General features: G+C 38.9%; 3 pseudogenes across 2 annotated transcripts; all 3 read left to right on the forward strand.

The window, feature by feature from the left end:
* The first annotated feature begins 728 nt into the window (after positions 1–728).
* Positions 729–1,785, forward strand: LOC104672184 (annotated as a pseudogene).
* A 7,293-nt stretch (positions 1,786–9,078) lies between these two features.
* On the forward strand, positions 9,079–11,641 carry LOC104672183 (annotated as a pseudogene). Its single transcript, XR_004059975.1, has one exon. The product of XR_004059975.1 is annotated as a heat shock protein HSP 90-beta pseudogene (transcript).
* On the forward strand, positions 9,641–11,641 carry LOC115900344 (annotated as a pseudogene). Its single transcript, XR_004059974.1, has one exon. The product of XR_004059974.1 is annotated as a heat shock protein HSP 90-beta pseudogene (transcript).
* Positions 11,642–23,960: the final 12,319 nt, after the last annotated feature.

Below are 23,960 nucleotides of genomic sequence, written 5' to 3' on the forward strand. Positions count from 1 at the left end.
AAAAATATAGTATGAGTTTTTCTACATTCAAACAAACACCTGGAATTTAATTTTATCTCTTTTTGGGTGCAGTTTATTGAAACTTTAATATTCTTTTACTTGATGACCAATGAAATTGAACAACTTTTTTCAGTCGTTTTACTGTACATGCCAATTTCCTCTTTATTCACATTTTTTACCCTTTTTTGTGTTTATATTTTTCTTATTGATTTGTAATTCTTTAGATTTTCTGATTATGTGTCTTTTATTTATAATTTTCAAATATGGTTTCAGACTTTAACTTTTTTATGATCAAATCTTTATCACCAAAACTTACATTTAAAATTTATGATCAGGCCAGGTACAGTGACTCACACCTGTAATCCAGCACTTCGGGAGGCTGAGGTGGGTGGACCACTTGAGGTCAGGAGTTCAAGACCAGCTTGGCCAACATGGTAAAACTCCATCTCTACTAGAAATAGAAAAAATTAGCTGGGTGTGGTGGTGGGTGTTTGTAGTCCCAGCTACTCAGGAGGCTGAGGCAGGAGAATCACTTGAACCCAGGAGGCAGAGGTTGCAGCGAACTGAGATCATGCCATTCCACTCTAGCCTGGGCAACAAGAGTGAAAGTCTATCTCAATAATAATAATAATAATAATAATAATAATAAAATAAAAATAAATAATAAAAATAAAAATAAATTTAATGATCAGTGCTTTTTGTGTTCTGTCGAAAATTTTTTGCTCAACATCTGGGGATGCTCACAGTTCTCAGCACCCAGCCCAGCTTCCTTCAAAATGTATACTATTCACAAAATCCTGTGCAAGCTCAGCTTGGAGGGTGATCACTCCCTCCAAGTGCATTGGATCAGTCAAAGCCTCCACCAACTTTGATGCTGAGTGGGATGCTTTGAACATTGAAAAAACCATCAAGACCGAAGGTGTGGATGAGGTCACTATTGTCAACATCTTGACCAACAGGAGGAATGCTCAGAGACAGGATAGTGCATTTGCCTGGCAGAGAAGGACCAAAAAGGAACTTGCATCAGCACTGAAATCAGCCTTATCTGGCCACCTGGAGATGGTGATTTGGGGCTTATTGAACACACCTGCTCAGTATGATGCTTCTGCGCTAAAAGCTTCCATGAAGGGGCTGGGAACTGACGAGGACTCCCTCGTTGAGATCATCTGCTCAACAACCAACCAGGAGCTCCAGGAAATTAACAGAGTTTACAAGGAAATGTACAAAACTGATCTGGAGAAGGACATTATTTTGGACACATATGGTGACTTCTGCAAGCTGATGGTTGCCCTGGCAAAGGTTAGAAGAGCAGAGGATGGCTCTGTCATTATTATGAACTGATTGACCAAGATGCCTGGGATTTCTATGACGCTGGAGTGAAAAGGAAAGGAACTGATGTTCCCAAGTGGATCAGCATCATGACCGAGCAGACCGTGTCCCACCTCCAGAAAGTATTTGATAGGTACAAGAGCTACAGCCCATCAAGAGAGAGCATCAAGAAAGAGGTTGCAGGAGACCTGGAAAATGCTTTCATGAACCTGGTCCAGTGCATTCAGAACAAAACCCTGTATTTTGCTGATCGAGTGTACTACTCCATGAAGGGCAAGGGGATTCGAGATAAGGTCCTGATCAGAATCATGGTCTCCCGCAGTGAAGTGGACATGTTGAAAATTAGGCCTGAATTCAAGAGAAAGTATGGCAAGTCCCTGTACTATTACATTCAGCAAGATACTAAGGGCGACTACCCAGAAAGCACTGCTGTACCTGTGCGGTGGAGATGACTGAAGCCCAACATAGCTTGAGCTTCCAGAAATGGTGCTCCCCATACTTCCAGCTAACAGGTCTAGAAAACCAGCTTGCGACTAACAGTCCCTGTGGCCGTCCCTGTGAGGATGACATTAGCATTGTCCCCCACCTCATTTTAGTTGCCTAAGCATAGCCTGGCTTTCCTGTCTAGTCTCTCCTGCAAGCCAAAGAAATGAACATTCCAGGGAATTGGAAGTGAAGTCTATGGTGTGAAACACTTTGCCTCCTGTGTACTGTGTCAGAAACAGATGAATAAACTGAATTTGTACTTTAGAAACAAAAAAAGGAAATTGTTTATATACCTTGAAGTTATGAATATCTTTATATATATTAATTTTTGGATCCTTTAGTATTTTGCTTTTTGTATTTTATTCTATATTGACATGACTTCACATTTGAGTCTTCTTTTTCCGAATAAGCGTATCTAATTTTCTCATTACCATTTACTAAAACGATTTTATGTATACTAAATATTGTAACTCTATATTACAAAATTGTATCTGTAGAACAAGTCATGCCACATTGTTATTCTTCAAGGGAACCTTGACAAATTCTATCCTTTCAATGTTCAAAAATAAATAAACTTGGCTAGGATTTACAAATCTGTTATAATTTTAAACTATAATCAATATGGGTAAAATTATCATTGTTACAAATGAATCTTATAATCCTGATCATAACATAATACTTTATTAATTTAGATTTTTAAAAAATTTTCTAGTGATATGTTATAATTTGTCCAAATAAGTTGTATGTTTGTTTGATTTATTTGTAGATCCCTTATATTTTAATAACATTTAAATTGCATTTTAATATGTAATTGTTAATTGTTAATTATTGCAATAGACTAATACAATATATGTCTGTTTGTTTACTCTTGCTCATTACCTTATAAAAACTTACACAAATTTGAAAATTACCTAAGTGTTCTTTTGAATTTTATGTACAATCATATTATTTTACAAAAGTGAAATTTTATTTATTCCTTTTAAATATGCATATCTATTTATTCTCCTGACTTACTTCACTATCTAGAACCTCCAGCATTATATAGAATATATAATACTAAAAAAGTGGCAGGGTACTGAAGGTCCACCTCTGTCAGCACAGGCCCCTAGAACTGTAAGGTTGCATTAGCACCAATTTACGTGTTGTTGCATTTCTTCAATTAACTGTGAATTCCATTTGGAAGAGCAAATGGAAATATGTGACTGAACCCAGGTTGAGGATTTACAGAAAAAAGCTGATGAATTAAGAATTCTGGCAAGGGAGTCATTTGGGTGGTCACTCATGGAATGCTGGCTCCACAGGAAAGTAAATGTCCTCTTTCTAAAGAACATCAGCTGACTCTGTAAAAAAGTAAAAGAAGACTCAGAGGATGTCTTGATGGTGATGAATGGCTTGTTGTTAGTTTTAGAGTAAGAAATTTTGAAGAAGATGGGTTTTGTTCTGAGGGAATGTTATTGAAGTACACTAGGTTTAAGAAGTAGAAGACTTCTGAATAATTTATGGTTAATAGAAAATCTTTTGAATTTTAATGAGTCAAGTTCTAGTTCCTTACGTACAATTAAGGAATTGAGTCCATAATGATTTTAGAATCCAATCTTCATTATTAAGGCAAATAATAACTTTGCTTCTGACTAAGAAAGAATAGCTTGCTGTAGTCCAATGTTTCTACAAGTGGAAAAGCCAAATAACATTTACAACAAAGTAGAACAAAAGAAAAGTTATTTCAAGGCAATACAAAAGATAATATGAGAAAGCAAGATTCCAGAGTCATATCTTGGAAAGATGAACTGATAGCTAGTTACATTTTTTGTAATGCAAATGCTCATTACAAGGTAATGGACTATGATTCCAGGCAAAGAGCTTAGCTGGAGGGCCACAAAGGTACATAGGAGGCAGGAAAACTAAAAGACTAAAAAGTTGGGTTCATGGAAAGAAGGTAGGAGCAGAGAACAGAGCTGATGCTGTTCTGGTTGCTATTACTGCGTGATAAAAATCCTCAAAATGTAACACCACCAAACAATGAACGCTTTTATTTTGCTCATGATGTTACATGTTTGGAATTCAAGAAAGCTTTAGCTGGGCAGCTTGAAATGTCTCACGTAGTTGTAGTCAGTTGTCAACTGGGACAGTCATCTGATATTTGGAGTTAAATATGCATCTAATACGGCTCATTCTCATGGCCTTTAATGCTAGGGCTCACCAAGGAATTCAGCTTAACCAGGTGACCAATGAGACTACACAAGTCCTCTCCATCATAGCAGCCTCTTGGCATTCAGATATTTTACATGATGGCTGGCTTCCCAGGAGAACCAAACTAAAGTTCTCCAATATGTCACAAAAGTCAGTGAGTGCCTGGAAGGTAAAAGCTTTTTTATTTTTTTTATTTTTTTAAATAAGACTCCTAATCCTCTATTACCTTCTTGCAAGTCTTCAGCTCCTGTTTCAAATTGTTTTTGACATTCTTGTACACACACCAATAATATAACAATAATACTATTATTAGTAGTAATAATAATAGCTAAAACAGATAGGAAGACATGATTTAGGTGCTATTATGAGCACTTTACTATATTAACTTCCTTAATCCTCACCACAATCTTACTAGGTAGGAATGCTTGTTATCGCTCTTTCACAGTTGAGGAAACTGAGTCACACAGACGTTAAACAACTTGCCAAAATTCACAAAGTTAGTAACTTGCAAAGTCTGGATTTGAATCCAAGCAGTCTGACTGGAGACTCCACATTCTTTATCATTATGCTCTACTCATACACACTTTGGACTCATTAGGGCAGTTTGAAAACCAGATGCCGATAGGCATTAGGATCTAGACAGGGGGGATATTATTTTGCTTGATTTTCAAATAATAGTCTGATGATGAACTATTTAAATGATTTTTAGGTATCTTACTGAGAATAAAGAATGGAGTCAGGCTTGAAACACGGGTTTTCATACAAGGAGTAGAGCACTCTATGAATGAAATTACGAGTCCAGAAAAATTATTTCATGCTACTAAGACAAGTTGGGTGACTTTGTAAACTTTAAAATGCTATTGAGGGGATAAATGTATCCCTGTCCTAATCTCACACCCATGTGCGCTTCCCCTACCAGCCAAAAAAAGCTGAAACTCCTTCAAGTTATTTGGGTCATAAAAGCAAGTTTGTTTTTTGTTTCTCTTTTTATCTTCATCTTGAATCATCTTCTCTTGCTGTATGCTTGTGATATAAATTATAAATTTAAATTATAAGTTATAATCTTGAGAAAGGTTAACTCACTTGTTAGAAAGGACTATGGAAGCTGAGATACTGTCCCCTTGCGCTTGTTCATACAGCAACAACGGTCAGCTGGAGAGCGCCCCGTGTATCCCAGCCTTTCTCTCTCTCTCATGTAGTGGTGATGAATTCGAACTACCATTTCTATACTGAGGTAAAAGCTATCTGCTTATTACAGCAGTGAGAGGACCCCCATGGGTGCATTGAATGGCACTTACATCATACATTTTCCTTGGCTATAGCAGAACTTGTTCAGAGTGGATGCTCTTGGTACATGTAACATGACTGATAGTTTTATGCTCAGCCTTTATAGGTCTACAAAATCATATAAATACATGATTCTATTAACTGCCAGGACTCCCTTGGACATTACTGGGTGTGTTTCTATGGGTCTTTACAAATTCCTCCATGACTATGTAAGAATCTATATATACTGGAATAACTTAGGAAAAAGGTAAATAACCCTAATTTGCTTTTTGTGGTTTGATTTTTTTTTTAAATACTCTTCTTCCTTCTTTCCCCATCCTTCTTTTTCTATAATTTGCTAACATTGAAACATAATACATAAAGGTAGTACCACATCTTTAGAACACAAAGCAAGGAAGTGAAGATACCTTTGCTGATCAAAAACTAATTATAACACAAATGGTTAAGAAATAGAATTAAAGAAAAATATTCAAACAATGAGGGTCTTAAAATAGAAACAAAAAGCTCACTTTGTAGACTTCAGCATTTTATGGTTGTTACACAGCTTACAGGTAAAATTAATTTTCTGGAACGTTGCTTATTAACATTTTTATTGTTTGCCATATTTTAAAATAATATTGTTATGTACCATTGGATAAAACTAATAGTGCATTAAAATGGTCTCACCTTAAATCAGAGACAGTTTGCTGTAACTAGAATTTTCAATTCTCTAATGACTTTTTTCTCTGCTATGAAAAGAAAAAGCTTCTATATTAAAAAGATGTACAGGGGCAAAAGGAAATTTATGATCTAAACTTGCTGCAAATCATTTGTATTGATCTGTTTTGTTTCCATTCTGCTGAAGCTAATGGAAATCATTTGTCACCTGACTTGTCCCAGCTGATTTGAAAAAAAACACTGGACCATTTATCAGGCCAGCTGAAGGTCTGATACAAGGGTGCTTATGTCTGCAATCCCAAGATACATTCAGTTTCTAGGCAAGTAGTGAATATTAGGCTATACTGGTTATAGGTTTAAACAAATAAATTAAATATGATTGCATACATAATACATTGTAATAAAACACTAAATAGGAAACTTATATTAGCCAGTAGAATACTCTACTTACAAGTAAGATTTTAACCATTTTTATTTTGCAAGAACTAAAATTAAAATATAATTATTGGTGGGATTGTAAACTAGTTCAACCATTATGGAAAACAGTATGGCGATTCCTCAAGGATCTAGAACTAGATGTACCATATGACCCAGCCATCCCACTACTGGGTATATACCCAAAGGATTATAAATCATGCTGCTATAAAGACACATGCACATGCATGTTTATTGCGGCACTATTCACAATAGCAAAGACTTGGAATCAACCCAAATGTCCATCTGTGACGGACTGGATTAAGAAAATGTGGCACATATACACCATGGAATATTATGTAGCCATAAAAAAGGATGAGTTTGCGTCCTTTGTAGGGACATGGATGCAGCTGGAAACCATCATTCTTAGCAAACTAGTCACAAGAACTGAAAACCAAACACCAGCATGTTCTCACTCATAGGTGGGAATTGAACAATGAGATCACTTGGACTCGAGAAGGGGAACATCACACACTGGGGCCTATCATGGGGAGGGGGGACGGGGGAGGGATTGCATTGGGAGTTATACCGTGATATAAATAATGAATTGATGGGTGCTGATGAGTTGATGGGTGCAGCACCCCAACATGGCACAAGTATACATATGTAACAAACCTGCACGTTATGCACATGTACCCTAGAACTTAAAGTATAATAAAAAAAAAAAAATATGGTCCCTACCAAAAAAAATATATATATATATATAATTATTTAATATTAACTATGGTAATAGTATATACTGGAAATAAAAGTAAAAACATCATTACAATGCATTAAAGTCAATAAACAGGCTTCTTTTCTGACACATGCATTCTTCTGAAGTAGACTTTTCTCTTTGAAGAACATTTTTGGTGAGTCAAACATTTAATCCACGTAATTTCATAAATGATAATTTATTTAAATTCACTTACATAAAAATAAAAGGTGTGTTTCTCTGCTTCTGTGTATGTAAGCGATTTTAAAGAGTTGATCTTGAGAAGTCAGTTATGTTCTGTGTAATTTTCAAATTCTCATAAACACACTACCCCATATATCCCAGCCCACATACTTCAGCTGAAGGTGAAAAGAAAATCTCTCTCACAAATCTTTTGTGACGTTCTTTCAGGCTATTAAAGAGCAAAAATCTTTGTAAGAATAATTTATTCAAACTCTGCCATTATGGTATTTCATGTTTAAAATTTATCTCACATTAGGACAAATTTACCCATGGGTTAAACTCATATATAAAACAACACTGTAGAGCCCAGTAAAGGGTGAACTACTTTCTAGAGTTGCACTGTATCTTTAATATATGTAATGAGCATCCATTTCTACTTATTTTCTAATATACTATTTTTTTTCTATATCTCCTGCATTCCTTCTGTGGTAGTTGTGCACTATCAATTTGAACAGAGTTTCAAAATTTGCATTTAAATACTAAAATTGAAGAGAAGAGTATGGCTCATTCATTTACTCTTCATTTATTTAACAAGTGTTTATCAAATACTTCTAGGAAGCAGGAACTCAGATCTGGGGATACAATGGTGTGAAAAAAGAGGATATATTCATGTTCTTTGAGAACATAAATAGGAACTGGGTAAGAGGATATAATTTATTTCACAGGCTGTCCCTGTTTGATGACAAGTTCATGACATAAAGTTATTTGATAAAATATAGGAACACGTGAGCTAACTCAGGCTGTTGTTGAAATTTGTTTCTTTCAGTCATCCAATTGTTAAAGAGTACATTTTGATCAAATTTTTTGTACAGGCTAATTACAGTTTTCTGAAAATTTAGAAAATTATGAGACATTGAGGACAAGTATTTTAAGTTTTTCATATAAAAAAAGTCAGATATTCACTTTGTATTTGTTGAATACATGAGTGAGTTAATTAATAATAAATGCTGTCATCTTCTCTTCCCTCATGGTTTAGCATTTTCTTTGTACTCTAAAATTAGAGGGGGCTAAAAATATCAGTGATATTTAAAAATTTGACTCTCCAGCTGTGCTAAGTAAAATTTAAAGATTCTTATTTATTATTTGATGTCATTTGGGTACTCCTGTTTGGATGTAATTTGTGTAACCTCCTGTTTCTCATCATCGTGGTTCAAACTGTAGATATCAGATCAAAATTACCTGTGTCTTGCTGTAATTCATTCATTTAACAAACTTTGGTCATTTGCATCACTTAAACAGTGATGGGGATACAAAGGAAAATTATAGAAGGTCCTGGCCTCAGGAATTAACTTTACTGGAGGAAATAGTCATGTATAGGAAAAAAAATTATATGATTTAACTTAATGTGTGATCTAATAAAGTTACAAACAGTTTTTGAGTATATAGAAAAGCAAATAACTATTTATAAAACTCTGGAAAATTTTCGCATAGGAAAAAAGAGAGAAGCACTCAGAAAAAAAGGCATAGAAGCTTATAGAGACATGGATGGTCATGGGGCGTTCAGGTCAATGTGAAAAATTCGACGTGGATGAAGAGGTATTCTGTGACCAGCTAGGAAAGAATACTTTCTAAAGGCCATACTAAAAAAAACAAAACAAAACCTCATAATTTTTATCAGAGGAACAGGAGGTCAATTTGTGTTTGGAGGAAGGGGAGAAAAGTGCTTTTTTAAAAATAAAAGATTATGTACTTTAATCATGAACAAATAATTTAGAAAATAGCTCTCTAGTCACTCCGGCGCAGCGTTTGTGCCTCCTGGTTATCAGAAACCGAGCCCACGTTGTTCTCTAATACGTGTAAGCGTTTTTTTTCAAGATGCCTGAGGAAGTGCACCATGGAGAGGAGGAGGTGGAGACTTTTGCCTTTCAGGCAGAAATTGCCCAACTCATGTCTCTCATCATCAATATCTTCTATTCCAACAAGGAGATTTTCCTTCGGGAGTTGATCTCTAATGCTTCTGATGCCTTGGACAAGATTCGCTATGAGAGCCTAACAGACCCTTCGAAGTTGGACAGTGGTAAAGAGCTGAAAATTGACATCATCCCCAACCCTCAGGAACGTACCCTGACTTTGGTAGACGCGGGCATTGGCATGACCAAAACTGATCTCATAAATAATTTGGGGACCATTGCCAAGTCTGGTACTAAAGCATTCATGGAGGCTCTTCAGGCTGGTGCAGACATCTCCATGATTGGACAGTTTGGTGTTGGCTTTTATTCTGCCTACCTGGTGGCAGAGAAAGTGGTTGTGATCACAAAGCACAACGATGATGAACAGTATGCTTGGGAGTCTTCTGCTGGAGGTTCCTTCACTGTGCAGGCTGACCATGGTGAGCCCATTGGCAGAGGTACCAAAGTGATCCTCCATCTTAAAGAAGATCAGACAGAGTACTTAGAAGAGAGGCGGGTCAAAGAAGTAGTGAAGAAGCACTCTCAGTTCATAGGCTATCCCATCACCCTTTATTTGGAGAAGGAGCGAGAGAAGGAAATTAGTGATGATGAGGCAGAGGAAGAGAAAGGTGAGAAAGAAGAGGAAGATAAAGATGATGAAGAAAAGCCCAAGATCGAAGATGTGGGTTCAGATGAGGAGGATGACAGTGGTAAGGATAAGAAGAAGAAAACTAAGAAGATCAAAGAGAAATACATTGATCAGGAAGAGCTAAACAAGACCAAGCCTATTTGGACCAGAAACCCTGATGACATCACCCAAGAGGAGTATGGAGAATTCTACAAGAGCCTCACCAATGACTGGGAAGACCACTTGGCAGTCAAGCACTTTTCTGTAGAAGGTCAGTTGTAATTCAGGGCATTGCTATTCATTCCTCGTCGGGCTCCCTTTGACCTTTTTGAAAACAAGAAGAAAAAGAACAACATCAAACTCTATGTCCGTCGTGTGTTCATCATGGACAGCTGTGATGAGTTAATACCAGAGTATCTCAATTTTATTCGTGGTGTGGTTGACTCTGAGGATCTGCCCCTGAACATCTCCCGAGAAATGCTCCAGCAGAGCAAAATCTTGAAAGTCATTCGTAAAAACATTGTTAAGAAGTGTCTTGAGCTCTTCTCTGAGCTGGCAGAAGACAAGGAGAATTACAAGAAATTCTATGAGGCATTCTCTAAAAATCTCAAGCTTGGAATCCACGAGGACTCCACTAACCGCCGCCGCCTGTCTGAGCTGCTGCGCTATCACACCTCCCAGTCTGGAGATGAAATGACATCTTCGTCAGAGTATGTTTCTCGCGTGAAGGAGACACAGAAGTCCATCTATTACATCACTGGTGAGAGCAAAGAGCAGGTGGCCAACTCAGCTTTTGTGGAGCGAGTGCGGAAACGGGGCTTCGAGGTGGTATATATGACCGAGCCCATTGACGAGTACTGTGTGCAGCAGCTCAAGGAGTTTGATGGGAAGAGCCTGGTCTCAGTTACCAAGGAGGGTCTGGAGCTGCCTGAGGATGAGGAGGAGAAGAAAAAGATGGAAGAGAGCAAGGCAAAGTTTGAGAACCTTTGCAAGCTCATGAAAGAAATCCTAGATAAGAAGGTTGAGAAGGTGACAATCTCCAATAGGCTTGTGTCTTCACCCTGCTGCATTGTGACCAGCACCTATGGCTGGACAGTCAATATGGAGTGGATCATGAAAGCCCAGGCACTTCGGGACAACTCCACCATGGGCTATATGATGGCCAAAAAGCACCTGGAGATCAACCCCGACCACCCCATTGTGGAGACTCTGCGGCAGATGGCTGAGGCCCACAAGAATGATAAGGCAGTTAAGGACCTGGTGGTGCTGCTGTTTGAAACCGCCCTGCTCTCTTCAGGCTTTTCCCTTGAGGATCCCCAGACCCACTCCAACCGCATCTACCGCATGATCAAGCTAGGTCTAGGTATTGATGAAGATGAAGTGGCAGCAGAGGAACCCAGTGCTGCAGTTCCTGATGAGATCCCCCCTCTTGAGGGCGATGAGGATGCATCTCGCATGGAAGAAGTCGATTAGGTTAGAAGTTCATAGTTGGAAAACTTGTGCCCTTGTATAGTGTCCCTGTGGCTCCCACTGCAGCCTCAAGTGCCCCTGTCCCACCTGGCTCCCCCTGCTGATGTCTAGTGTTGTTTTTCCTCTCCTGTCCTTTTGTTGAAGGCAGGAAACCAAGGGTGTCAAGCCCCATTCCCTCTCTACTCTGACAGCAGGATTGGATGTTGTGTGTTGTGGTTTATTTTATTTTCTTCATTTTGTTCTGAAATTAAAGTATGCAAAATAAAGAATATGCCGTTTTTATACAAAAAAAAATAATAATAATTTAGAAAATAGAGAAAAGTGGAAAATAAAGATAAGTATATGGATTCTACTGCCAACCTATAACCTGGAGATACTCTGTGCTAACATTTCAGGTATGTTGCAAAATATGTTTCTAATAATCAACTGGATGTTGCAATATGGAATCATACAGTACATGCTGTTTCTCATCTGTGTCTGCAATAGATGATGTAGCTGTATATTGACAAGAAAATCTATCTTAAATGCTAATAATTGTTAAATTTGAAAAGTGGATTTTCCATGTTAAATGAATATGGAATGTAATCCCAGTAAGACAATAAAACATACTTCACTCCTTACAAAAGTAACCTCCAGATGGATCAGAGGTGTAAACGACAAAACAGGAAAAAGCTCTATAGTTTCTTAGAAAAATACATAGGAACCTTTTATTTTATATGTAATGACCTTCGATGAAAACAACTTCCACGTATGACATAAAACTGAGAAATTAGGAATAAAATATTGATTAATTTGTCTATATCTTTAAATAATATGTTTGCTTGGAGGACGCACCACAACCACACAAGCAAAAAAAAAACCAAACAAAACACAAAATCTTGAAAGTAATTGTAACACAAGCCAAAAATATGTAACTAATATGCTCAATATAACATTGCTTCAAATAATTTTATCTAGGAAAAGTCTTCAGATCATACATATATAGGTCGATAAACTATCACAAATGTAACTCCTTGTATAATTGTCACTCAGCTCAAGGAATAGAATGTCACCAGTGTTCTAGAGGATTCTCTAGTGTCCCTTTCCTAATGCTACTTGTTCCCAAGAGTAACTACTGTTCTAATAGCTTTAGTATAAATTATTTTCCTCCAGTTAGTTCTTTGTCTAAAAGGAATCACATGTATGAATACTTTTTGTATGACTTCTGCTGCATGTGTGTGATATTTCACCATATTGTTTATGTGGCTATAGATTGTTTATTATCCCTACTGAATAGTATTTCCTTAAGGGCCTACCCCACAATGTATTCACTCTCTTGATATTTATTGGCTTACAGTTCTACCTACTGCTTTCATGCCGTATTTTTCTGTTCTCTAGATGACACTATTTCTCAGATGCCTTTAGTTGTTCTCAGAGCTTGCTGTCTAGGATTTTTTCCCTTTGCTTGCACATCTCCCAACATGATGTTTTTCTCCTGTAGAAAGAGCACACTTCCTTATTTTGGCATTTCTTTCTGGCAGCTGCATCACAGAGTACATGGTTTAGGCTTCTACAAATGAACACCAGCCTTGGAGATTTAACACAGTCTTCTCTTAGTCATCAAGCATTCAGAAATAGGGAACGTTGAAACGATGTTGGGGTGAGTTCAAATGCAATGTTTACTATATCCGTAAAGGCTACATTCTTGCAACACCCAGATCCTTCTACTGATTCCAGACTACCTCTTCTGATTGAATACCTGTTCTAAGTCTCAAAAAACTTTCCTGTAGCATATTCTAGCTCCAGGCCACCCCAAATACCTTTTTATTCTGTATTTTTACCAGGACAGGATAAGAAAGAATGGATTTGGGCTGCAAACATTTTCATGGACATTACAAAATAGGCATTTTCTTTTTGGAACTGGTTGAAGAATGAAGTAACTACTTCCTATTAGCTGTGCTCTTGAGGAATATACCATAAATAGAAACAGTGAAGGGAAAAAAAATCTGCTTTAGAAATGTTCAAGAAATTGTTTAAGACGTACTAGAGCTTTGTACTAGACAGGAAAGTGTGTTGTCTTCAGAGTTCTAAAAGTTCTAGAAGTCTCCCTTCTACCTCTTTGTATCTATATAGAGGTATTTTAATTATCCCTTTTCAAAAGGGGTAATGCTCCCAATTATGTGCTGATTTTCCAAGGAGACTCATTGTTTCATTTTGTAAACCATTAAGCCTTGTAATCATATTGAGGACTCCAAATAAGTTGTACATTCTTGTAGTAACATTTTGGGGCCTATATGACTAATTTATTTTGTCACTTGTATTATGAATTTAGTTTAGGATGAAACTAGTTTTAAAAAGAAAAAAGCAATTTGACTATTTGTGCAAAAGTGGACAGAACTAGCATAAAAGAGGATGTTGCTCAGGAAAGATATGTAGGTAACAATTACCCTATGACAATTTGTGACGTTAAATTTGTTTTTCTTAGAAAACACTAGGCCTCTTATTCTCCCTAGTAATTTTGTGCAAACATTTGCTTTAAAAGTCTATTGAGGCTGGGCACAGTGGCTCACGCCTGTAATCCCAGCACTTTGGGAGGCCGAGGAGAGTGGATCACCTGAGGTCAGGAGTTTGAGACCAGCCTGGCCAACATAGTGATGCCCATATACAAAAGTTAGCTGGGCATGGTGGTGGGCATCTGTAATCCCAGCTGCTTGGGAGGCTGCAGCAGGAGAATTGCTTAAACCTGGGAGGCAGAGGTTTCAGTGAGCCAAGATCGTGCCATTGTACGCCAGGCTGTATGACAGAGCGAGACTCCATCTCGGGGGGGAAAAAAAGGGTATTGAGTTTTTTTTTTTTTTTTAGCACAGAGTCCTCATCTGCAATCAGTTTTGAGGATTTTTGAAGAAAATGCTAAATCCAGCTCATGTTTTTTTCCTATGAGTGTATTCCACCCCCCACCCCAGGATATTATGATTATAATGTCTCTTCAATGCTCAGTGGACAGCCATATTTAAGGTACTTTCTTTTAATTACATTGTTGATACCAATTGGCAGGTAACTGTCAATGGATTGGTCCATGGGTACTAAATTATGGCATACTATTTTTGAAGTTCTGTAACTTCTGAGTGGGTATCTAAAATCATTTTGATAGTGACAGGAGGCAGCCAAATGTCTAGGCAGATAGGGGCGGGTACCCGATGAAACCCCACCTCTAAGACTAAGACAGTTAAAAGCCTGAAAGCCAAGCTACAGGTTAAATTCCCAGACCGATTGATAACTTTTTGTCCTATTTGGAGTGCTTTTCTTTGATTGATCCCCACCTTTCACCTATTTTGCATATACCTACCCTTTCCAAATTCTGTACACTGTCATGCCCACCTTTAAGTGCTGTTTTCACTTTAACCTTTTGCATACTCACAAATCAATCAGCATGCACTCTCCATCCTGTGCCTATAAAGACCACAGACTCAGTTGGTATAAGCAGGGATGGCCTGACTTAGGAAGAGACAACCTGATTTCAAGGAGGTTGGTCTGCGTTCCCGAACCTGCTCCAGCTCCCCTCTCTGCTGAGAGCCTTTTTCATCGCTCAATAAAATTCTCCACCTTCATCATTCTTCAACTGTCCATGTGCTGTCTTTCTTCTTGGATGCTGGAAAGGAGTGCAGGACCCACCGAGTGAGGGTACTGAGACAGGCTGTCACACTGGCCCTTTGCCCTCACCAGAGGAGGGCAGCTGCCCCACATGATGAAGCAAGGGGCCAGCTGAGCTGCTAACACACAACTAACTGCAGATAGCAGAAGTATGGGGACACTGTAACACCCCTTCTGAGGCTTTGGGGTCGTGGGCACCCTCACCTGGGTGCTGCCATGTTCCCCTTGAGGCGACACACCTGGTCTGGCCACGAGTCCTGCATGGAGCTTGTTCCTGTGTCAGCACCCAGAGAGTCAGTTGAATCCTGCACTCATTCACTCACGTGCTCCCTCTCACAGAGGTTTGAGTACCAGGGGAGGGGTAGAGGGGCACCCCTGCCATGAGTCCAGCAAAGGGGCTCAGAAAAATCCTGCATCAATTTCAATAATGTACATCCTTGGAAGAATGTCAGGACTTCACAATGATGATCCATCTGCTCTTGGACTCTAAGAGTGGTGTACAATATGTTGTGAGTACCAATGACTTTTTTTTTTTATATATTTTATGTTCTAGGGTACATGTGCACAACATGCAGGTTTGTTACATATGTATACATGTGCCATGTTGGTGTGCTGCACCCATTAACTCGTCATTTACATTAGGTATATCTCCTAATGCTATCCCTCCCCCCTTCCGCCACCCCACAACAGGCCCCGGTGTGTGATGTTCCCCTTACTGTGTCCAAGTGCTCTCATTGTTCAATTCCCACCTATGAGTGAGAACATGCTGTGTTTGCTTTTCTGTTCTTGCGATATTTTGCTGAGAATGATGGTTTCCAGCTGTACCCATGTCCCTACGAAGGACAGAAACTTATCCTTTTTTATGGCTGCATAGTATTCCATGGTGTATATGTGCCACGTTTTCTTAATCCAGTCTGTCATTGATGGACATTTGGGTTGGTTCCAAGTCTTTGCTATTGTGAATAGTGCTGCAATAAACATACATGTGCATGTGTCTTTATAGCAGCATGATTTATAATCCTTTGGGTATATACTCAGAAATGGGATGGCTGGGTCAAATGGTATTTCTAGTTCTAGATCCTTGAGGAATCGCCACACTGTCTTCCACAGTGGTTGAACTAGTTTACAGTCCCACCAACAGTGTAAAAGTGTTCCTATTTCTCCACATCCTCCCCAGCACCTGTTGTTTCCTGACTTTTTAATGATTGCCATTCTAACTGGTGTGAGATGGTATCTCATTGTGGTTTTGATTTGCATTTCTCTGATGGCTAGTGATAATGAGCATTTTTTCATGTGTCTCTTGGCTGCATAAATGTCTTCTTTTGAGAAGTGTCTGCTCATATCCTTTGCCCACCTTTTGATGGGGTTGTTTTTTTCTTGTAAATTTGTTTGAGTTCTTTTTAGGTTCTGGATATTAGCCCTTTGTCAGATGAGTAGATTGCAAAAATTTTCTCCCATTCTGTAGGTTGCCTGTTCACTCTGCTGGTAGTTTCCTTTGCTGTGCAGAAGCCCTTTAGTTTAATTAGATCCCATTTGTCAATTTTGACTTTTGTTGCCATTGCTTTTGGTGTTTTAGACGTGAAGTCCTTGCCCATTCCTACGTCCTGAATGTTATTGCCTATGTTTTATTCTAGGGTTTTTATGGTTTTAGGTCTAACATTTAAGTCTCTAATCCATCTTGAATTAATTTTTGTATAAGGAGTAAGGAAGGGATCTAGTTACAGCTTTCTACGTAAGGCTAGCCAGTTTTCCCAGCAGCATTTATTAAATATGGAATCCTTTACCCATTGCTTATTTTTGTCAGGTTTGTCAAAGATCATATGATGGTAGATGTGTGGTATTATTTCTGAGGGCTCTGTTCTGTTCCATTGGTCTATATCTCTGTTTTGGTACCAGTACCATGCTGTTTGGTTACTGTAGCCTTGTAGTATAGTTTGAAGTCAGGTAGTGTGATGCCTCCAGCTTTGTCCTTTTGGCTTAGGATTGTCTTGGCAATGCGGGCTCTTTTTTGGTTCCATATGAACTTTAAAGCAGTTTTTTCCAATTCTGTGAAGAAACTCATTGGTAGCTTGATGGGGATGGCATTGAATCTATAAATTATCTTGGGCAGTGTGGCCATTTTCATGATATTGATTCTTCCTATCCATGAGCATGGTATGTTCTTCCATTTGTGTCTTCTTTTATTTCATTGAGCAGTGGTTTGTAGTTCTCCTTGAAGAGAATGATTTTCATCTTAGTGTTAGCTTTCCCTTTTGATGCTCTTTCAAAATACTCTTTTTAATAACATTTGAGTTTTATCAGATAGGACTGCAAGAGTGTTTTGAGAAGCCATTTTCTTATAATTAATTTCAATTTTTACATTATCCCATTTACTAATGGATCTCTAAATTCCCAATGTCAGTAATGATACTTGTTTGGATATATGTATGGATACATGGATTAATTCCAAAACAGTTGCCCTTTTCCTCCTCAGGCCTCTGCAATGTTTTGAATGGGAAAATAGTGTATTATTTGAACACCAATCACAAAGAAGGAAGACAGGGTGATTTTCTAGGGAATAATTTCTAATTAATCTGTATCATCTTGTTTTATCAATGCTCTTGATTTTGATATCATACTTGACACTTTCATCTGCACATCAACTCAGTATTTATTTGTCTAGTATAGATGTTTGTAAATATAATTTCACCCTCTAGCATAATATAATCAGATTAACTGATCATTCACTTACTTTTTTTTTTTAATAAAAGGAAGCCTGTGAAACAAGTCACTATGAACCACATAAATAACAATATCACAACATCTGTGATAAAGTTGTATGTGGAAGGAATTCCTTTTCCTTGGTTTAAGGGTAAGAAATGCACAAAAATCAAGAGATATTCATAGAACTTCTTGGGAATAGATAGTCTCCTGCCTTCTGCTTCTCCTCTTTCTTCTTCTTCTCCCTTCTATATTTCTGTAAAGCCTTCACGACCCTCTTTCTGAAGGCCATCTGTATGTTAATGACTTCACTATCCCCTCTTTCTAATGGGCCCTTTCACCTAAATTATGTCAGGTGTCTCCTGAGTTGTTTCTCAAACTATGCCCGGAGAGTAGGTATCAGTGAAGAGTGACTGCACACAGTCATAAAGATTCTGAACAAACTTAAGAAGAATCGTCACGAAGATGGCCGAATAGGAACAGCTCCAGTCTCCAACTCCCAGCACGAGCGACACAGAAGACCTGTGATTTCTGCATTTTCAACTGAGGTCATCTCACTAGGGAGTGCCGGACAATCGGTGTTGGTCAGCTGCTGCAGCTTGACCAGCGAGAGCTGAAGCAGAGGCATCGCCTCACCTGGGAAGCGCAAGGGGGAAGGGAATCCCTTTTCCTAGCCAGGGGAACTGAGAGACACACAACACCTGGAAAATTGGGTAACTCCCACCCCAATACAGTGCTTTAAGCAAACGGGCACACCAGGAGAATATATCCCACACCTGGCCAGGAGGGTCCCACGCCCACGGAGCCTCCCTCATTGATAACACAGCAGTTTGCGACCTAACCGAAACAGCAGCAGCGAGTCTGGGGGAGGGGCGCCCGCCATTGCTGAGGCTTAAGTAGGTAAACAAAGCCGCTGGGAAGCTTGAACTGAGTGGAGCTCACAGCAGCTCAAGGAAACCTGCCTGTCTCTGTAGACTCCACCTCTGGGGACAGGGCACAGATAAAAAACAACAAAAAAGCAGCAGAACCTCTGCAGACGCAAACGACTCTGTCTGACAGCTTTGAAGAGAGCAGTGGATCTCCCAACACGGAGGTTGAGATCTGAGAAGGGACAGACTGCCTGCTCAAGCGGGTCCCTGACCCCTGAGTAGCCTAACTGGGAGACATCCCCCACCAGGGGCAGTCTGACACCCCACACCTCACAGGGTGGAGTACACCCCTGAGAGGAAGCTTCCAAAGTAAGAATCAGACAGGTACACTCGCTGTTCAGCAATATTCTATCTTCCGCAACCTCTGCTGCTGATACCCAGGCAAACGGTATGGAGTGGACCTCAAGCAATCTCCAACAGACCTACAGCTGAGGGTCCTGACTGTCAGAAGAAAAACTATCAAACAGGAAGGACAGCTGTACCAAAACCCTATCAGTACGTCACCATCATCAAAGACCAGAGACAGATAAAACCACAAAGATGGGGAAAAAGCAGGGCAGAAAAGCTGGAAATTCAAAAAATAAGAGCACATCTCCCCTGCAAAGGAGCGCTACCCATCGCCAGCATCGGATCAAAGCTGGTCAGAGAATGACTTTGACGAGATGAGAGAAGAAGGCTTCAGTCCATCAAACTTCTCAGAGCTAAAGGAGGAATTACATACCCAGCACAAAGAAACTAAAAATCTTGAAAAAAGTGGAAGAATTGACAGCTAGAATAATTAATGCAGAGAAGGCCATAAATGAACTGACAGAGATGAAAACCATGACACGAGAAATACGTGACAAATGCATAAGCTTCAGCAACCAACTCGATCAACTGGAAGAAAGAGTATCAGCGATTGAGGATCAAATGAATGAAATGAAGTGAGAAGAGAAACCAAAAGAAAAAAGAAGAAAAAGAAATGAACAAAGCCTGCAAGAAGTATGGGATTATGTAAAAAGACCAAATCTACGTCTGATTGGAGTGCCTGAAAGTGAGGGTGATAATGGATCCAAGTTGGCAAACACTCTTCAGGATATCATCCAGGAGAACTTCCCCAACCTAGTAGGGCAGGCCAACATTCAAATTCAGGAAATACAGAGAACGCCACAAAGATACTCCTCGAAAAGAGCAACTCCAAGACACATAATTGCCAGAATCACCAAAGGTGAAATGAAGGAAAAAATCTTAAGGGCAGCCAGAGAGAAAGGTCGGGTTACCCACAAAGGGAAGCCCATCAGACTAACAGCAGATCTCTTGGCAGAAACTCTACAAGCCAGAAGAGAGTGGGGGCCAATATTCAACGTTCTTGAAGAGAAGAATTTTAAACCCAGAATTTCATATCCAGCCAAACTAAGTTTCATAAGTGAAGGAGAAATAAAATCCTTTACAGATAAGCAAATGCTTAGAGATTTTGTCACCACCAGGCCTGCCTTACAAGAGACCCTGAAGGAAGCACTAAACATGGAAAGGAGCAACCGGTACCAGCCACTGCAAAAACATGCCAAAATGTAAAGACCATCGAGGCTAGGAAGAAACTACATCAACTAACGAGCAAAATAACCAGTTGATATTATAATGGCAGGATCAAGTTCACACATAACAATATTAACCTTAAATGTTAATGGACTAAATGCTCCAATTAAAAGACACAGACTGGCAAACTGGATAAAGAGTCAAGACCCATCAGTCTGCTGTATTCAGGAGACCCACCTCACATGCGGAGACATACATAGGCTCAAAATAAAGGGATGGGGGAAGATCTACCAAGCAAATGGAGAACAAAAAAAAGCAGGGGTTGCAATCCTAGTCTCTGATAAAATAGACTTTAAACCATCAAAGATCAAAAGAGACAAAGAAGGCCATTACATAATGGTAAAGGGATCAATTCAACAGGAAGAGCTAACTCTCCTAAATATATATGCACCCAATACAGGAGCACCCAGATTCATAAAGCAAGTCCTTAGAGACTTACAAAGAGACTTAGACTCCCATACAATAATAATGGGAGACTACAACACTCCACTGTCAACATTAGACAGATCAACGAGACAGAAAGTTAACAAGGATATCCAGGAATTGAACTCATCTCTGCACCAAGCAGACCTAGTAGACATCTATAGAACTCTCCACCCCCAATCAACAGAATATACATTCTTCTTAGCACCACATCACACTTATTCCAAAACTGACCACATAATTGGAAGTAAAGCACTCCTCAGCAAATGTACAAGAAGAGAAATTATAACAAACTGTCTCTCAGACCACAGTGCAATCAAACTAGAACTCAGGACTAAGAAAGTCAATCAAAACTGCTCAACTACATGGAAACTGAACAACCTGCTCCTGAATGACTACTGGGTACATAACGAAATGAAAGCGGAAATAAAGATGTTCTTTGAAACCAATGAGAACAAAGATACAACATACCAGAATCTCTGGGACACATTTAAAGCAGTGTGTAGAGGGAAATTTATAGCACTAAATGCCCACAAGAGAAAGCAGGAAAGATCTAAAATTGACACTCTAACATCACAATTAAAAGAACTAGAGAGTCAAGAGCAAACACATTCAAAAGCTAGCAGAAGGCAAGAAATAACTAAGATCAGAGCAGAACTGAAGGAGATAGAGACACAAAAAACCCTCCAAAAAATCAATGAATCCAGGAGTTGGTTTTTTGAAAAGATCAACAAAATTGACAGACCGCTAGCAAGACTAATAAAGAAGAAAAGAGAGAGGAATCAAATAGACGCAATAAAAAATGATAAAGGGGATATCACCACCGACCCCACAGAAATACAAACTACCATCAGAGAATACTATAAACACCTCTACGCAAATCAACTAGAAAATCTAGAAGAAATGGATCATTTCCTGGACACTTACACTCTTCCAAGACTAAACCAGGAAGAAGTTGAATCCCTAAATAGACCAATAGCAGGCTCTGAAATTGAGGCAATAATTAATAGCCTACAAACCAAAAAAAGTCCAGGACCAGATGAATTCACAGCTGAATTCTACCAGAGGTACAAGGAGGAGCTGGTACCAGTCCTTCTGAAACTATTCCAATCAATAGAAAAAGAGGGAATCCTCCCTAACTCTTTTATGAGGCCAACATCATCCTGATACCAAAGCCTGGCAGAGACACAACAAAAAAAGAGAATTTTAGACCAATATCCCTGATGAACATCGGTGCAAAAATCCTCAATAAAATACTGGCAAACTGGACTCAGCAGCACATCCAAAAGCTTATCCACCATGATCAAGTGGGCTTCATCCCTGGGATGCAAGGCTAGTTCAACATTCGCAAATCAATAAACGTAATCCAGCATATAAACAGAACCAAAGACAAGAACCACATGATTATCTCAATAGATGCAGAAAAGGCCTTTGACAAAATTCAACAGCCGTTCATGCTAAAAACGCTCAATAGATTCGGTATTGATGGAACGTACCTCAAAATAATAAGAGCTATTTATGACAAACCCACAGCTAATATCATACTGAATGGTCAAAAACTGGAAAAATTCCCTTTGAAAACTGGCACAAGACAGGGATGCCCTCTCTCACCACTCCTATTCAACATAGTGTTGGAAGTTCTGGCTAGGGCAATCAGGCAAGAGAAAGAAATCAAGCGTATTCAGTTAGGAAAAGAAGAAGTCAAATTGTCCCTGTTTGCAGATCACATGATTGTATATTTAGAAAACCCCATTGTCTCAGCCCAAAATCTCCTTAAGCTGATAAGCAACTTCAGCAAAGTCTCAGGATACAAAATTAATGTGCAAAAATCACAAGCATTCTTATACACCAGTAACAGACAAACAGAGAGCCAAATCAGGAATGAACTTCCATTCACAATTGCTTCCAAGAGAATAAAATACCTAGGAATCCAACTTACAAGGGATGTCAAGGACCTCTTCAAGGAGAACTACAAACCACTGCTCAGTGAAATCAAAGAGGACACAAACAAATGGAAGAACATACCATGCTCATGGATAGGAAGAATCAATATCGTGAAAATGGCCATACTGCCCAAGGTTATTTATAGATTCAATGCCATCCCCATCAAGCTACCAATGAGTTTCTTCACAGAATTGGAAAAATCTGCTTTAAAGTTCATATGGAACCAAAAAAGAGCCCAAAACTATTGCCAAGACAATCTTAACTCAAAAGGACAAAGCTGGAGGCGTCACGCTACCTGACTTCAAACTATACTACAAGGCTACAGTAACCAAAACAGCATGGTACTGGTACCAAAACAGAGCTATAGACCAATGGAACAGAACAGAGTCCTCAGAAATAATACCACACATCTACAGCCATCTGATCTTTGACAAACCTGAGAGAAACAAGAAATGGGGAAAGGATTCCCTATTTAATAAATGGTGCTGGGAAAATTGGCTAGCCGTAAGTAGAAAGCTGAAACTGGATCCTTTCCTTACTCCTTATACGAAGATTAATTCAAGATGGATTAGAGACTTAAATGTTAGACCTAATACCATAAAAACCCTAGAAGCAAATCTAGGTAGTACCATTCAGGACATAGGCATGGGCAAGTACTTCATGTCTAAAACACCAAAAGCAATGGCAGCAAAAGCCAAAATTGACAAATGGGATCTGATTAAACTAAAGAGCTTCTGCACAGCAAAAGAAACTACCATCAGAGTGAATAGGCAACCTACAGAATGGGAGAAAATTTTTGCAATCTACTCATCTGACAAAGGGCTACTATCCATAATCTACAAATAACTCAAATATACAAGAAAAAGACAAACAACCCCATCAAAAAGTGGGCAAAGGATATGAACAGACATTTCTCAAAAGAAGACATTCATACAGCCAACAAACACATGAAAAAATGCTCATCATCACTGGCCATCAGAGAAATGCACATCAAAACCACAATGAGATACCATCTCACACCAGTTAGAATGGCAATCATTAAAAAGTCAGGAAAGAACAGGTGTTGGAGAGGATGTGGAGAAATTGGAACACTTTTACACTGTTGGTGGGATTGTAAACTAGTTCAACCATTATGGAAAACAGTATGGTGATTCCTCAAGGATCTAGAACTAGATGTACCATATGACCCAGCCATCCCACTACTGGGTATATACCCAAAGGATTATAAATTATTCTACTACAAAGACACATGCACACGTATGTTTATTTCGGCACTATTCACAATAGCAAAGACTTGGAATCAACCCAAATGTCCATCTGTGACAGACTGGATTAAGAAAATGTGGCACATATACACCATGGAATATTATGCAGCCATAAAAAAGGATGAGTTTGCGTCCTTTGTAGGGACA

The sequence above is a fragment of the Rhinopithecus roxellana genome, chromosome 11 (genome assembly GCF_007565055.1).
Source record: "Rhinopithecus roxellana isolate Shanxi Qingling chromosome 11, ASM756505v1, whole genome shotgun sequence".
In the NCBI taxonomy this organism is placed as follows: domain Eukaryota; kingdom Metazoa; phylum Chordata; class Mammalia; order Primates; family Cercopithecidae; genus Rhinopithecus; species Rhinopithecus roxellana.